General features: G+C 34.4%; 1 long non-coding RNA gene across 1 annotated transcript in view; it reads left to right on the forward strand.

The window, feature by feature from the left end:
• The first annotated feature begins 7,959 nt into the window (after positions 1-7,959).
• The window catches only part of LOC123607667, a 54,953-nt gene continuing 45,895 nt past the window's right edge, over positions 7,960-17,017 (forward strand). The window contains exon 1 of the long non-coding RNA XR_006716843.1: positions 7,960-8,060. This is a non-coding gene — a long non-coding RNA (uncharacterized LOC123607667). The remainder of the gene's footprint in view (positions 8,061-17,017) is intronic.

Consider the following 17,017-nt stretch of genomic DNA (forward strand, 5'->3'; position numbering starts at 1 on the left):
AGTTTACAGTTGTTGATATTCCTTTGTTATTTTTAATGTCTGTGTAGAAACTTTAGAATTCACTTGTTTAAAAAATTACATTGTGGCTTTTATTGGTAACAGATAATGCTTTAAATATTAATTTAGAAAATTTAACATTTTTTTCTTACTGAGCGTTTCTAGCCAGGAACAGCATATTGCCTTTTAATTGATTCAAATTTTATTTTTATGTCCCACAAGAGAGTTTTAAAATTTACTTCATATGAATCTTGAACATTACTTATTAAATATATTTCTGTAGGTTTAATCCTTTCTTGTTTCTATTGTAACTGAAAGTTTTCAAACTGGTTTTGTTTTTGATAGAGGAAGGCAATTTAAATTTCAACCTCTAAGACAATGCCCTTATGTTTAAAAATATTTTCAGCTGATTTACTTAGTTTTCCAGGTACACAATATTGTTTTGGTAAATAATGATGATTTTACTTGTTTCTTACCTTATTTCTCTCTTTTGTCAAGTCATGTACACTCTTATATCAAAAACAGTGTTAGACAAGAGTGGTCGTAGTGTATATCCTTGCACTATTTATAAATTTAACAAGAACACTGATTTGCATGCAAAAATCTATCTCCACATTAAAACTATAAATTCTAGATTTATGTCTAAATACGTGTTTAAACTTACATCTATTATCTGTATTTTCTAATGTCTAATAAATATCCAGGATTTTAAACTCGTTATGTACTATTTAAATCAGATGTGGATGTAAAATTTTAATCAAATACCTTTTTACCATTTAAGAAGTGATGATAAATATTTTACATTTATATTGTTATACAAATTATATTAGTAGATTCCTTCTCTTTTTTTAAGTTTGTGTATTTATTTTGAGAGAAAGTGAGCAGGGAAAGGGCAGAGAGAGTGGAAGAGAGAGAATCCCAAGTAGACTGTGCTGTCAATGCAGAGCCAGATGTGGCACTCCCATCTCACGACTATGAGATCATGGCCTGAACCGAAGTCAAGAGTTGGATGCTTAACCAAGTGAGCAACGCAGGTGCCCAACAATATCAGTAGATTCCTTCAATATTTAAAATTTTCTTTTTAGAAATATTTTTTAACGTGTATTTCTTTTTTAGAGAGAGATAGAATGCTCGTGGGGGAGGGGTGGAGTGAGAGGGAGACACAGAATCCAAAGCAGGCTCCAGGCTCTGAGCTGTCAGCACAGAGCCTGACATGGGGTTCAAACCCATGAACCATGAGATCATGACCTGCGCCAAAGTTGGATGTTTGACTGAGCCACCTAGGTACCCCCTTCAATGTTGAACTATACTTGGGGGAGCCAGGGTGGCTCAGTCGGTTGAGCGTGTGACCTCAGCTCAGGTTATGATCTTGCCCTTCTGGAGTTCAAGCCCCACATTGGGCTCTGTGCTAACAGCTCAGAGCCTGGAGTCTGGTTTGGATTCTGTGTTTCCCTCTCTCTCTCTGCCCCTCCCCCACTCATGCTCTCTCTCTCTCTCTCTCTCTCTCTCTCTCAAAAATAAATAAAAATTTAAAAAAATTAAAAAAATACTGACTTATACCTGAATCCAGTAGACTCTAATTAATAAAATATTGTTCTTATTATTTATATTAATATGCATTAATATATGATTATACTCCTATATTCTGTCTGCTAATACTTAATTTATGATTTGTCCCAGTAGTGAAAATGTATTATTTTCTTTGTCTTTCACTTTTATTTAGATTTGCTAAAGATGCTCTTGAACAGTTTAAATAGTATAAATTTTATGTTGCTTAAATAATTGGTAGAATTCCATGAATTTTCTGAGGAATCTGTAATTAGTGCTTTATCTTGAATGGGTTTATGTGTCAGAGGTGTGGGAGGTGAGAGGTTGTTTGTTGACAAGTTTCTCTATTTCTTCTGTGGTAATCTGTATGTTTCAATTTATGCTATCTTAAGTGAGTTATCTTCTATTATTTTGTCTACATATGCAAATTAATTTTCATTGTTTATTTATAATTCTTTACTGTCATCTTTGAAAATTTACATCTTCTGGGGCGCCTGGGTGGCTCAGTCGGTTAAGCGGCCAACTTCGGCTCAGGTCATGATCTCGCAGTCCGTGAGTTCGAGCCCCACATCAGGCTCTGTGCTGACAGCTCGGGGCCTGGAGCCTGTTTCAGATACTGTGTCTTTTTCTCTCTGACCCTCCCCCATTCATGCTCTGTCTCTCTCTGTCTCAAAAATAAATAAACGTTTAAAAAAATTAAAAAAAAGAATTTACATCTTTGCATCTTTAACCTTTTTTAAAAGATTAAAGATTTATCTGGTTTATTCTTTATTTTAACTATGGATGCATTTCTCAGAAATTAAACTAAATTCAACTTTTTAGTTCAATATGGGCTATTTATTACTTTTTCAATATAGTCTCCCTTCTTTATTGCTCTTTAACTTTTTAGGTTAGATATTTATTGTATTTATTTTTTGCTTAGTAATGTAAATCATTAAACTATTCAATATTTCTCTAAAGACTACTTTACATGTGTTAAATAGACTATTGAATGTAATATTTCCATTAGTGCTCATTTCTAGGCAGTCTGTTTTGGTTTTAAACCAAAAACTATTTGAGAGATTTTTTTTTATACATATTTTAAAGTCTTGACAAGATTAAAAGAGTTCTCTGCTTTCTTTTTTTAGATTTATAATGTTTTGGATATTCAACTAATATATTCTGGTGTCTCATTTCATTCTGATAATAAACCTGAGAAGTAGACATTTTCCATATTTTGAACAATGCAAAGGGATCCTACAGTATTTAAGGAGTAGGATACGTCATGGAAAAATAAGACTGAAATCTAAAATTAAGCCTTGTCCAGATGTTGGGTATTTCTTTTTTCATGTACATATTAAAAGAATTAATGTCTTTATTTATTGAGTAAACTAAAGAATGTGATTAAATGAGACATAGGAGTCTGATGTACCACAAAAGTAGGATCAGTCACCCTTTTGGTGGGATGTGCAGCTTGAAAGCATTAAGCGATGTTAGTGGAAATGGTGGAATTTTGAGACAAGTTCAACAGGGCACCCTGCTGCAGTATTAGATAAAGATTTCAGATTTTCTGGCCCCAAGTCACAATGCCATCTTGCCATAAAACTGTGACACTTGCTAGTTACCATTTTTTAAAGTTTATTTATTAGAGAGAGAGAGAGAGAGAGAGAGAGAGCAAGCAAATGAGGGAGGGTCAAATAAAGAGATAGAGAGAGAAAATCTGAAGCAGGCTCCGTGTTGTTAGCTTAGAGCCCGAAGTAGGATTCGATCCCATGAACCATGAGATCATGACCTGCGCCCAAATCAAGAGTTGGAAGCTTAACTGACTGAGCCACCCAGGTGCCCCACCATTTTGTTTTTTATTTCCCTGGTTAAATGTCTTACAACATGATAGGATGGAATCTGAAAACTGGATACTAAATAATACTTTCACAATATGTTGTCTTAATGATCTACTGCAGATAAGTATCATTTAGGGATTCTCTTATTTACAGGATGAGTAATAAAAGCTCCAAAATTACAAATATAATTTCATTTGTAATGAGGAATCCCATCTCTCTTTTAAGCTTTGGCTATTTCCTTGAGAATGCACAGAAGAACTCTATGATACTTATCTTGCAAATCAAAACCTGAATCTCTAGCAAGCATTTTATAGTACTGTAGCTTAAATGCTGTGACTAGAAGGTTCTGTGGTATCTAATTTACACCTCCCTTTCCCCCAAGAGAAGGTGAAGACCTGAAAGTCAAGCTGTTCTTTTTGACCTAGAATGTAGGGAGAAAATCTAGACCTTCCTGATGGCAATCACCGTCACACAAAACTCTATTGTAATGCCCTGGAAACGTTGCAAATAATTCTGGTTGGGTGATAGGGCTTAGATATACTTGTGCTTCCATAGAACACCTCTAACCTTGGTCATATGTTACAATAAAAATAAGTCTGCTTCAGCAGAATATTCTGGCAATAACAACACAGATTGTCCCAGCAAGAGAAATGTGTTAATGATTTTATTTCATTTAAGTCAATAAGTGGCTTGTCTCTTAAATGACTATTAGCCCAGAACTAAGGTATCCTGCTTATAAAAATTTGGTTGACAAAGCTTGTCAGTGTCTGCAATTCCGTTTATTTTATGTACATATGAGAAAAAATGTAAAAACCCCATTTGAAACAGCATCTGTCCTCCTTTGAAAGCAGAGATCATCCAGTTTTTGTAGTGGATTTGTCTTTTTTAAGGCAGCAAAATTACCCTATTTGTTTTTACCACAACCTATAAATGTCAAATATTCTCAGTGAAAATGATAAACACATAATTTAACTGTCACATATATGCTCATAAAGCAGGAATGTGTTTTTGGTGAAACTTGGAGATGGGGTTTAACTTGGATTACACTATTGTAAAGTTATGAATATATATGGAATATGTATTTATTGATCTTCAAAACAGTATTATTTGTTATTTAATTATTAACATATTTTGGAAATAATCACTTATGCTCACTATTTCCTAGTAAAAGGCTTCTTTATTACTTTGAAATAAGTTACATATGTTTATTTGGGATTATGTTATTGGAAATAGGTCCACAGTCAAGCTTCATATAGTGTATGCCATGACACTGAATGTAAGCAATGACTTAAAATTAGATGTGCTACTTTACAGGGTGTGGAGTTGAGTCAGAGTACAATACTAATAGAAATCTAGTCCATAAAAAAACGCTATTAGAGGCTTGGGGATGATTGTATGGTTATTTATCTATAAACATTGGATTTTTGGAAATAAATGATGAATTTCTACTACTGCCATACATTCCCATATATTCCTATTTTCCAAAGTACTGATAGGTCATATATATTTATTTTTGATGTTAAATAGAGAATATCTGACATATATTAAGAATTTACTGATATTTGTAGACTTATTTCAATCTTTTCCTTTTTCAAAATGGCACACATCTCCTAAAATCCTTATGAATTGCTGACGTTATATGATTTTGTTGAATGGATTGGCTTACTCCTCTATAATAATGTAATCATATGAGGTGGGAAGAGGAAACTAAGTTAAACTAAACTTTGTACTTTTTCTAGTAGAGGAATAATTATAAATCTATAGAAAATCATAGTCATCCTGTCACCAGAGTACTAGCTGTTGTACACACATGAGTAAAACAGGCCATGAATGTAAAGGCACTGCCTACATCATTTTCTTGTTTTAAAACACTTCTTTCCAACCTATTCCCTGCAATTCAGAACCCAGACTAGAAATCAGTTAGTCATCCTTAACACCTCCTTCTCATGCACTCTCTCACATGTAGTCTATTAGCAGTGGTGTTGACTTCACTTCCTAAATATTCAGGACTCCATCATTTCTCCCTGCCACCATTCTACTCCTTGTGCGAGCTGACATCTCAGTTCTCTGCATCTCTTCAGTACAAGTGAAAAGTGCTACTTCCCAGGTCAGTCTGCTTCCACTTGTTCCCTTCTCAATTTATTTTCTATTATGTCCATGTCACTCTCATGTTTTCAACCCTCAGTTGTGATACGAATGTCAAGCTAAAGTCCATGTTAAAGCCTAAGAGCCTGAATGACCTCACCTATATCTAACTCCCCAACCTTAACTGCATCTTGCACTATTCTCTTGTCCTTTCTGTTCTCCCTTCTTACAATAATCCATAGTTACTGTCATGTAATTTTCTACCCAAGGGTCTCTGTATATGTTATCCTCATTGCCTGGAGCATAATTTCTTCCCTTCTCCTCCACTTCCTAACTGAAGAAGGAGTCTGAGACATTTCTCAGGGTCTCAGATCAAGCAATGCAGCCTTCCTTGACAAATATATTCTCTTGCAGTTTTCCTTCCTAGCACGTATGATAATAGCAATTTGGGTAATTATTTGGTTAATACCTATCTCTGTCACTAGACTATAGTTCTGTGAAGGCAAGGTGGTGTTAGTTATTGTTAACACAATAATATTATTATTTTATTATTTTTATTTAGTATAATGCTTGCTACCTTACTGAATATTTGCTGAATGAGGACTGTGAATAATGAGTGACAAAATTCAGTTTAAAAGACTAAAAACAATGAAAGAAAGGTAACTTTGGAGCTGGGATACCTGGGGAAGTAGGTCAACCTAAACAGAGTTTGAAATTGGGTCACATTCTTCTGGTGGCAGGTCCTACTCTAAATAATTATAAACCTAGTCTTACAATAATAATCAAAAATGAGTATCATTAGTTGAATATTTACTATGTTTCAGGAACTGCATTGGGTTCTTTATATAGTGCCTTAAAAGATTTGAGCCACGATTTTAAAAAGCATCTACATAATAAGGAGATGTCAAATGTTCCCAATTTCTGTGACATTTTTGTCTTTAGCAGGCAAAGATATCTGCTGAAAAGACATCAATTTGAATAAGTATGTGAGGATAATGTTTTGAGATGTAAACAGATGGAAGCTTCTTTTTTTGATATTTCCAACTATTCCATATGGCAGAAGGATTAGATTTTTTTTTTTTTTTTTTGATCAGTCAACGTCAGTTTTTTCTATCCGTGAGGTTAAAATTTCTGCCCTGTCTGGGATGAAAGAGAGAGGAGAATGAGAGAAAAGTCTAAAGATTAAAAGCTAATGTGTCTTAGAGTTCCCAGGAGAGAGATGATAGAACCCCTATGGCAACTAGATCAGAAGAAGCCTCATGCCACTGTTGTCTGATGGGGCCAAGAATGCAGCAAGATCCCAGAGTTTACCTTTTCCTGCGTGGTGTGGAAGCAGAAGAAATGTCTGTGTCATCCACGTAGTCCATGTAATGTTTCTGAGTCAGTAGACTCTACTCTCAAGACCTCCTCATCGTTGAGGTGTTGCTAGAATATCTATTCATTTGACCCTTTACCTTGTGCAAAAGAGAGCACATTTGCATTTAGCTTCCTTCTTGGAAATTGGTAAATTATTTTGACTACTTTATGGTTTTGTTTAAATAGAAACCTTATATCCTAGGGGAGGAAGAGAGGAAAGGAGAACGGTATTAGCCAGAGGGATCCAGAGAGATGACAACTTGAAAATCTCGAATGACTAATACTGCTGTTTAGTATCACAGGAATAAAGTGCTTTATATAGACATAAGGAGTCGATGAAACTACATTACTCATAAGGCAAAACACATTTTAAACAAAATTCCATAGGCCAAGAAAGCCAGTTTTCTTAAAAAGAACTAGATTTGCTGTAGCCTCTGGGCAAGACAGGAATTCTTATTGCCTGTGTAAGAGCAAGCACTTCCTACAGTCTTTTGAATTTTATGGGTATTTTCTCAGGTTTCAGAAAAAAAAAAAATATATATATATATATATATTTTAGAACATAGAAATAAAAGCTTCTTTAGAAGTACTTCCTCTTTTTTAGATAATAAATACATGAAGCATGCCTTTTTTTCAGGGATAGAGATTGGTTTGAAAGCCTTAATGCTCGCAAATCACATTATTGTCATTATATATTTTTGGGTGTTTTTTTTCCAAATAGGTCAATTTGTAGGTTCAAAGAGACTTTTCAAAATTTGTATCAGTAAAAGAAGAACATGATATGCTTCAGAAGTACTTTGCTATTTAGTTTTTCTTCTATTTTATCACCACCATCTTTGCTGGTTGCTATGCAATAAAAATTTGATTGCAATATGGAAAATTTAAAGAGTTTTTTTCAATAAGCAAAATCAAAGGTTTCTTTTTTATTATTTTGCTGAATTCTAGTGAGAAACCTATTTTAATATTCAAGATATTCTATTCTAGGATCAAAGGTCGAAATTTTTCTTGGAGTCCATGTAGTTTATATGTGGTTTTCTAAAAGTTATTTATCAATGCAGAATTTGTTCTATAGAGAGCAAAATGCTGTGTACATCGTATCAGAGTATATTTGATTTACCTGTTATTTGAACTATTATATTTTTCTTCTAGCTATAAAAAGAATGCTGACTGTCCAGTAGAAAGGTCAGCAGGCAATGAGGCAGCATGGTACCATTCAAGAAGCACCAGCCTAGGAGACAGAGGACAAGGGACAAGGTACTCCCTGACTGTTTTTAATGATCTTGTCTGTGCTGAATGCCCATTAGTTTTGAGCCAAAGAAAAATAATTATTTCTTTCACATACATAAATGTGTATAATTTTTTGTTTCCCTCTCCCAAATAGGAGAGAAATCTACTCCAAGTTAGCAAGATTAAGAGATTATTGTATGCATATGACCAATCAGCATGAGCATCAACCTACAGCCATTAATTGAGTTTATAATAATTACCAAGAAAGGCAGTGTGGTTTAATTGAGGAAATAACAGGCAAACCTGAGCTGATATTTTAGTTTTAGTACTTATTAGCCATGTAAACTTGATCAAATTCCTTAAATTTCTGGGCCTCATCTACAACATTAGGCTAACAATGTTTACCTTCCTGTGTTGTTATAATGATTAAATAAAATAATTGACATATGCAGTGTATATCACACAAAGTAATTACTCCATAAATGATTATTTTTATACTGGAAAAACTCCGACGTTTCACCATCACCAGTTGTAATGTGTTTCTTCTGATAAGCCTCATATACCTGCCACTTACTTTGTCCTCTTTGGACATTTGGTAAGGATTTGATGGTTCTTCAGCTCTCCACCAAAAAGATCTTTATACAAAGATCACTATACCTTATATCAGGTGGCCCTGCCATTCTGTCCAGCATTTAATTGGTCTGTAACCAGTTGACTGAGCAAACAGCTAGTAGCCTAGGGCTTAATGTAGGATATATCAAGAGCCCAAAGGGGCATTTATCTCCCTTCAGTGGGGAAATTTGAATGTGACATTCGCAGATATGTATCTTCTCTCCTGTTTCCTGTCTCCTGTCTTCTTTCCTGTCAAAATAAACCTGCATTACTCACATTATCTGAAGGTGTCTCTGTTCATTGCGTGCGAACCAAAAAATGATACATAACACAGTTCTCCCTCTCATTTCACCAGTAATATGACACCTAAGTGATACTTTCAGTGGTAAACATTTTTTCTTACTAAAGAACCGGGTATAAAAGACTATCATCCAGTTTATTTCCAAGGAATAGAACTCCATCCACCATTGAGACCCACTCCAGAAGCACAAGAACTAGAATATGCAGGTCAAACTGTTCACTGGTCTCAGTCCTTGATAAAATTACTATTTAAGTGTCTAATGCTTATTTCATTTAGTATCAAAGTAAATGGTAATTGGGGAGAAAGTGATGGATTAGTTTAGTTATGAAGTGTAATAGTTGCAAAATTAAGTACAATGCCACTAAGTAGAAATTTTAGGCATAATTACTTCCAAGGGAGATAAAATTTTCAAATAGCCACTTTGGAAGATTACTAATTCATGTTTATAAATTATATTAAAGATGAAAAGCATTATTTAAATGTTAGGGTATGATCTAATGTGCCTCAAAGAATTTAATTTATGTGCAAAATGACAATTACCAGATTCTAATTAAATAGTAAGAGAGAGTAATGGTCTAATGCTTTGATGATAGGCAGAGTCCTAATCATCTAGATTACTAGAATCTAGTTCTAAGTTTGTTGGTCTTAGGCAATCTCTATTTTTTCTGATGAAACTTAATGAAATTTTTCTTTTCACGGGAATTAAAAAAAAATAGAGAGTGCTTGGAGTTGGTCTGACATTTTAAATATCATTAATTGATTTTGATAGAACTAATCAATTGACTTCTTTAACTCTTAAAAAGTTAATTCTTGTTTTCTTTAGCTCTTAAGGAATAAGATGATGTAGATATATATACATGAATAATTATGATTTTTTTCCTCAGAGTAAAATTACTATAATCATTCATATATATAATTTATATTATATATTCATATGTATATATATAATTTATATTATATATATTCATATGTATGTATGAATATGAAAAATAATTTAAACTGGGATGTAAAAATTTTTGTATATTAAACCATTTCTTAATGATCTATAAAAAACTCTACAATGAATTTCATGTTTCCGTTTAGCTGAGGAATTAATATGATATTTCATAAATCTACCATCTAATAATTATGTGCATCATAGCCTTATTTAAGGGTCAACTTAGAACAAACTAGACCTGTATTTAAACTGAAGTCTTGATATTTTCTTACCCTGCATTCATGCTTATTGATTTTCAGTGTTCGTAGTCATCCAAAGTCTTCATCATTCATTCATCTATTATTCATTCATCAAGCTATTACTGAAACTCTTCTATGTGTTCTGGATGTTCTGCTAAATTTAGAGAACGTAAAGAAAGTTAGAGCTCATCTTCTCCTCTAAAAAATTTCTTCTCCAGGGAATGGGATAAATAAGTAGGTCAAGTACACCAATGCATCAAGTTGTAAAGATAGTATATATACTGGGAGACTAAATCAAATATGTACACAAATTGATGAAAGAACAGAGAAGTCTTCCTGTAGTTTGTTCTCTGAATGGAATATTAAAGTATAAGTAGCTATTAGCCAAGGAAAGCAAGGAAGGGATGTGGTGACCCCATTCCCTGAGATGGAGTTGATTGAACAAAGAAGGGAAGATACAATGTTAATTGTGCATGTCTATATATAGTGTGTGCTAAAAAGGGGACCACTAGGAGGGGAGCTTAGAAAGGAGGCAGGGGCCAGGTAAAGGTAAACCTTGCAGGCTAAGTGAAGGAACATGGATGTAATCAAATAAGTCAGGAGGGGCCAAGGTTTTTCCTGCTTAAGGAACAACTTGTTCCATATTTCTCTGTACAAAAGCATTCAGTACCCTGTATTGTATACCTTTGGCCCTTTGGCTCTCAAGAGAAGAGGATCTGTACAATATGGCTTGCCAGAAAGTATGTATACATCCCAATTAGGGCTCTCTACTTAAAGTTACTTCTCATATTTCCTTAAAGTACATCACAATTGGCTATGTAGTGCTATTAAACACTGTCTCTAGGATAAGTACATTCATACTTATATGTATGTAGTAACAGATTCAATGAGGTAATTAATGGCCAAGTCCAGTAGAATAGAAACTGTGAATTATCTATGTAAAGCAATAACATTTCTGTGTTTAAATAATTAGGCAGTATATAGTACATATAATATAGTATAAATAAATCTCAAGGCAGATTTTCACTGTGTGACTTCCTGACTCACCCTAAGGAATCAGAAAACGGTAGTTAACTTTTAGAATAATTTAACTACACAGGTCCTTTGGGTAAGAGGAAAATTCCAATAGTAATTAGCATCCTCATTATCTAGGATGCCTATACATTAAGTTAGGATATGAAGTTACTGGAAGAACCTAAAAGGAAATGGAAGCTTATTCCAAGTTATGTCTTATCTTCTGAGTTTTCTCACTCTTAATTGGGGAGGCATTGCCTTCTGTACAACATGAAGTTCCAATAAATCTTCAGGTAGAGTGTAAATAATGTATGTTAGCTCCATTTATGGGATAATATAAATGGCTAAATTTGTGTGAAAGTAAAGCAAGAAGCTTCATTGCATGACCTTTCAATTTTTGTCATGTTAAAATAGTCTTCAGGGAATCAATTCATTTCCATATCTGGAAAATGGAGGATATATGTCCCAGTTATTTCTTGTGGCAAGGTAATTTATTGAGATGTAAAATTGTGAGTATGAGGATGGGGCATACTATTTTTTCCAGTGTCCTTGAAGAACGCTTACCCTTCAATTCCAAAAAAAGTGTTTTTTCCTGTCTTATGAGCTCTTTCCAGTGGTAAGCATAGACTGCTACCTATGTTAGGATGACCATATATCGCTTTTTTCCTGGGTTCATATGAGGGCAACAGATGATGCCCATGCTCTGCCCATACCCCCTCAGATTTTTTTTCATGGAAGTGTGTCTTCTGTCCCAACAGTGGGCACTTCTGTCTTTTTGTGGGAAGGCTCCTCACAGATTCCTGTGACCCACTTTGGCAGCACACAGAGAACTGGAAGTATCTGGGAAGTTATTTATATTCATCTAGAGCTGCACTTACTGACTGATGGGTGCAGTGGTTTTAATATTCTAGCTCCCTTGTCCCCTGGCCCTCTTAAGTGTGACCCATACCTTTTCTCTCTCCAGAGATGTCTTAGGTAGGGTTGCCAAATGTAGCAAATAAAAATACAGGATGTCCAGGAAGAAATTGTTTTTACGTATGTCGCATGCAATATTCTGAACGTATGTATGCCAAAAAATTAATTTTTGTTCAACTTGAAATCCAGTGTAACTGGATGTGTTGTACTTGATCTGGGACCCTCACTTTTGTGGGACTTGACTGGAAATGGCATTCTTGCTTGGCTTCTCTCTTAGAGAGTTCTACCTCCGCACTCATCTACCATGTTTCCTTGGGAATATATCCTAAGAAATCACTTTAATACAAATCAGAATCTGCTGGGGAGCCTAATCTAAGACAACCAGCTTTATCTGTTGCCTTGCCATGATTATTAATCCTTTCTCAAAATGTTCTGGTTGGAATGACAAATTTTATGATCACTCAAGCTATTATAAAAACATAACTTACTGGGGACGTTGTACTGTGTTCTCAAGGAATATACAGAGACATGAAGTAGAGACTATGGGGTGGGAAATTGGAAACATCATAGAGAAAAGGCTTTTCAACCACAGGGCTTGATTTAAAGTTTGTGGTTTCCACAACAAGTGGGTATAGTGATTCAGACCCTTGAAATACCCTGGAGAGGTTAGAAGATATATTTGCTTATTTACTGTGACTAAAGGTGTCCTTATCAAAGTTCCCTGTGCCCAAATATATCATAGAAATAGCAGAACAATCAGACCATAGGGGCTATGCACGTTTGGATAATATTCCATATTAGCAAACAAGGACTACTGAAGCCTGAAGTTATGAAACACACCTGGGGCCTTCACATGGCCCTGAGCTGCGTATGCATCAGCCCTAATAATGGTGAAGATTAAATTCTCTATTAACCCCAAGTGATGAAAATAAGTCATATTTAATTTTTTTTAATTTTTACTTTTAAAAATTGAGGATAGTTTTTATTTTTTTAAATGTTTATTTTTATTTTGGGGGGTGCGTGTGTAAGCAGGGGAGGGGTACATCTAAGTTTGTGGCTACAAATTTCTAGCATGACATTTTCTAGAAGTGTATAGTAAAGCTAATAATTACTTACTACCTCTTTAAGTTTTAGTTATAACTTCGTAAGTACTCAAAATGGCCACCCAAAACGTTTTGTGTTTATTTGAATCTAATTTCTAGATTTATATACAAGATCATTTCAATATTAACTTTCAGTGATCTCAAATAATACCCATGAAAGTGAGACAAATATTTCATGAAGAGAATTGTACGGGTTAGCATGTGATGTCATTTGTAGGATTTCAAATTAAATATTACAATTAAATTGCAGTCACCGTGCTATCATGCATTCGTAAATCAAAATATCACATATAAATCTGAAGCTAGCTACTAGATTCACCTTTACTTAATGGATATAGAAGTTGTATGAATGGTATGGTATTAAACATATAAAACCAAAGAGTATATTTTCTATTATTTTAAAAAATGATCTGTGTTAATCAGTTTCTTTGGCTGAATTAGTATGGCATGACCTTAGCTTTGAAATGTACTTAATTTTCTATCGTCAGTACTTTCTCAATGAAGAAATAAAATTTAGAAATTGGAGGACATGATAAATAGCCTTTATTCTAAGGTCAGACGTAAGATACTCAAAGCTAATGGCGAACATCATTCTAAGCCACAGCAAATGAGCCCTACCAAGATAACAAACTGCTGATAATCAGCCTGGAAACCATCTTGAATGTCAGGGATATGCTCTTCATTTGCAGCATTTGATTGTTCATATAAATATTTAATGAAAATATTATTAGACTATTCAGCTGAGTGAAATAAACTGATGGCACAAGAAGCTAGAGACGCTTACTTAATATTCACTAAATGAGATGGCATAATAATTTATTTTGCATATTATAGAAGTCTTTGGAGAGGTTTTGTACTTTTAAACTTTTTAGCACTATTTAAAAGGCATCCTGACTGCCATAATTATGAGTTTTTAATGTATTTTTATGGTTAATGAAAATGTAGCACACATTTTATAGGGAGAAAGAAGACCATCATCCACATAATGGATGATGGAAATAAGGTACCTCTGATTCTGAAGGTTGACTTACCTTTAATATAGCTTCACTGAATCTTACCATAAATGTTAACTTTATACCACATAAAATTACACAGTGGGTTTCTCAAGAGTAGAACTTAAATGATTAAATGGATAAGGTAGAAAGCTTTTTAACTATCATGTGAGCTTTGAATTTTCAGGAAAATTGGAAGTCGCCTGTTCTGAATCATGTATATTTTAGAACACTGTTTTAGCGAGGCAATATGAAGAAATATTTGGCAAAACAAGTTTTAGAAAACTGTTATCAATCAGATCATATATTTACATATAACATTTCTCAAATTCTTTTTAAATGACGCATCTATTAGTTATTTTGAAAAAAAATATTACTTGAGGTTCATGTATATGTACACAGGATAATAAAATGGGTAGAAAAAGAAGACATGTGTTCTAAAAATATGTTCCTTGGAAAGTCAGGAACAAAAAGGTGATACCTACTTTTAAAAAGTTTGTAAAAAAAAAAAGGTAGCACTAGAGAATAAAGTGTATGCGTGTGTACATGAATGTGCTCACATGCTTAGGGTGTTTTCTCTCCAGTTTACCCACAAGTTATAGAAAGAATAAATCCTTTGCATTATTTCTTAAGTGTGAGACATAAAAAGCATTTGCCAAGCTTGCTTTTATTCTTGGTATTTGTAAGGAAACTAAGATAGTGAATACACATAAGCATTAAGAAAAAAATTCCTCAGAATACTGCTGAGTCGGGGTGCCTGGGCAGCTCAGTCAGTTAAGCATCTGACTCTTGATTTCAGCTTAGGACATGATCTCATGGTTCCTGAGATCCAGCCCTGCATTGGACTCTGCGCTGAGCATGGAGTCTGCTTTGGGATTTTATCCCTCCATTTCCCTCTGTCCCTCTGTCACTTGTACCCTCCCTCCCTCAAAAAAAAAAAAAAAAAAAAAAAAAAATACAGCTGAGTCAGCAATAAATGTTAAATAAATGTAACATTTATGTCCCTCAGACTTCAGCAGTTTATAGTATAAACAAGTCATCCAATCTGATGGGTATGAACAGAAATATACAAGCACATTTCAAAGAGCCATCCACAAATAATCAGCATACTGTGTGTATACTTTAGAATATCTTCTAGGACTGTGAAGAGTCAGCAGCAAATCCATTAAATAGAAGTAGTTTAAGAGAACTTGCCTATGAACTTCTCCTCTCCCACAAAGAGTTTATTGAAAAATGCAATTTGGGAAACATAATTCTAGGAAATTGTACCAATTAGCATTTTTGTAAGGTTAATTTTTAGATATAAGAACACCAACAAAATACATCTTTAAGGCAACCTCTTCTCATGCCATAGAGAAAACTATATCTTCTTTTTAAGTTTTTTTTTCAAATTCTAATTAGTTAAAATGAGTGTAATATTAGTTTCAGGTGTACAGTAGAGTGATTATGCACATCCATTAAACACCTGGTGCTCATCACAACACATGCCCTCCTTAATCCCCATCACCTCTTTAACCCATCCCCCACTAACCTCCCTCTGGTAGCCATCAGCTTGTTCTCTGTAGTTAGAGTCTGTTTCTTGGTTTGCATCTACCTTTTAAGAGTAGAGTTTTATAGGGGATTTTTTTGTTGTTTGCTTTTGTTTTACTACCTCTCTTCCTTTTATCTATTTAAAAATTACACTCAACTTTAGATTAATGGCAGCCTAGGAAATTAGACTTAAAGAGAAATTTATTAAAACTAAGCTTGGGGACACTTGGGTGGCTCAGTTGGTTTCATGTCCAACTCTTGATTTTGGCCCAGGTCATGATCGCAGGGTCATGGGATCAAGCCTTGCATCAAGCTCCACACTGAGCATGAGACCTACTTAAGATTCTCTCTCTCTCTCCCCCTCTCTCTTTCTCTTCTCTCTCCCCCTCTGACTCTCTCCCCTGCTCTCGTGCTCTCTCTCTTTTTAAAAACCAAATCAAACCAAACAGACAAAACTAAGCTTGAAGGCATTGCAGAGTTATCAAGGCAGTGAGGAATAATGAAGTCAAGATCTAGGAAAATAAAGAAATCCATTGAGTTGAGCCCCATATTTGGGGTGGCTGCTTTTTTCCAGATAAATTTCAAAAATACAAGCAGACTTTTTGTAACCTCAGAAGACTTGGGGACAAAAATTGGTTTTCAGAGAGCATCATGGAGGGAAGATACTGGTGAATGCCCATACACCCCAAGTAAGGGTGATGTGGAAGATATGGGCACTTAAAGAAATTTCAGTTTTGGACTTCCTCAATCCCAAATTAGATCAAAATGGTTTGGGTTGTTGTGCCCTTGCCCACTTGCTAGTAGCAAGCATAAGTCTTCTTTGTGTGAATATGATATTTTACTAGGCTTGAAATTATTTCTTTATTTTGTGAAATCAAAAGGAACTAGGCACATGAGGAGATGAAATGAGAGAGTAAAAAACAAAAAAAAAAAAAGAAAAAGAAGAGAAAGAAGAGGAAAAAGAAGGAAGAAGAAGAGAAGACAAGGGGAAGGAACAATAGACTCCAAGAAAAAGATCCCAAGGGAATCTGTTTGATGGAGTTCTCGGACACAAACTAATCACAATTATTTAAAAAAAAAAAAGATTTTAATTTTTTAGCAAGCTCTACACCAAGCGTGGGGCTCAAACTTACAACCCTGATATCAAGAGTTGCATGCTCTATCAACTGAGCCAGACAGATGCCCCTCTAATCGATATTCTTAATTCAAAGGAATAAAACACAAAATTATAACTTCAGCAGAGAATATATGAGAGATGTGTATGTGTGCATGTATATACATACATACAGAAAAATACATTAACTTAATTGCAACTATGGAACTGAAAAATAAAACAACTTA

The sequence above is a fragment of the Leopardus geoffroyi genome, chromosome A2, assembly GCF_018350155.1.
Source record: "Leopardus geoffroyi isolate Oge1 chromosome A2, O.geoffroyi_Oge1_pat1.0, whole genome shotgun sequence".
NCBI classification, from domain to species: domain Eukaryota; kingdom Metazoa; phylum Chordata; class Mammalia; order Carnivora; family Felidae; genus Leopardus; species Leopardus geoffroyi.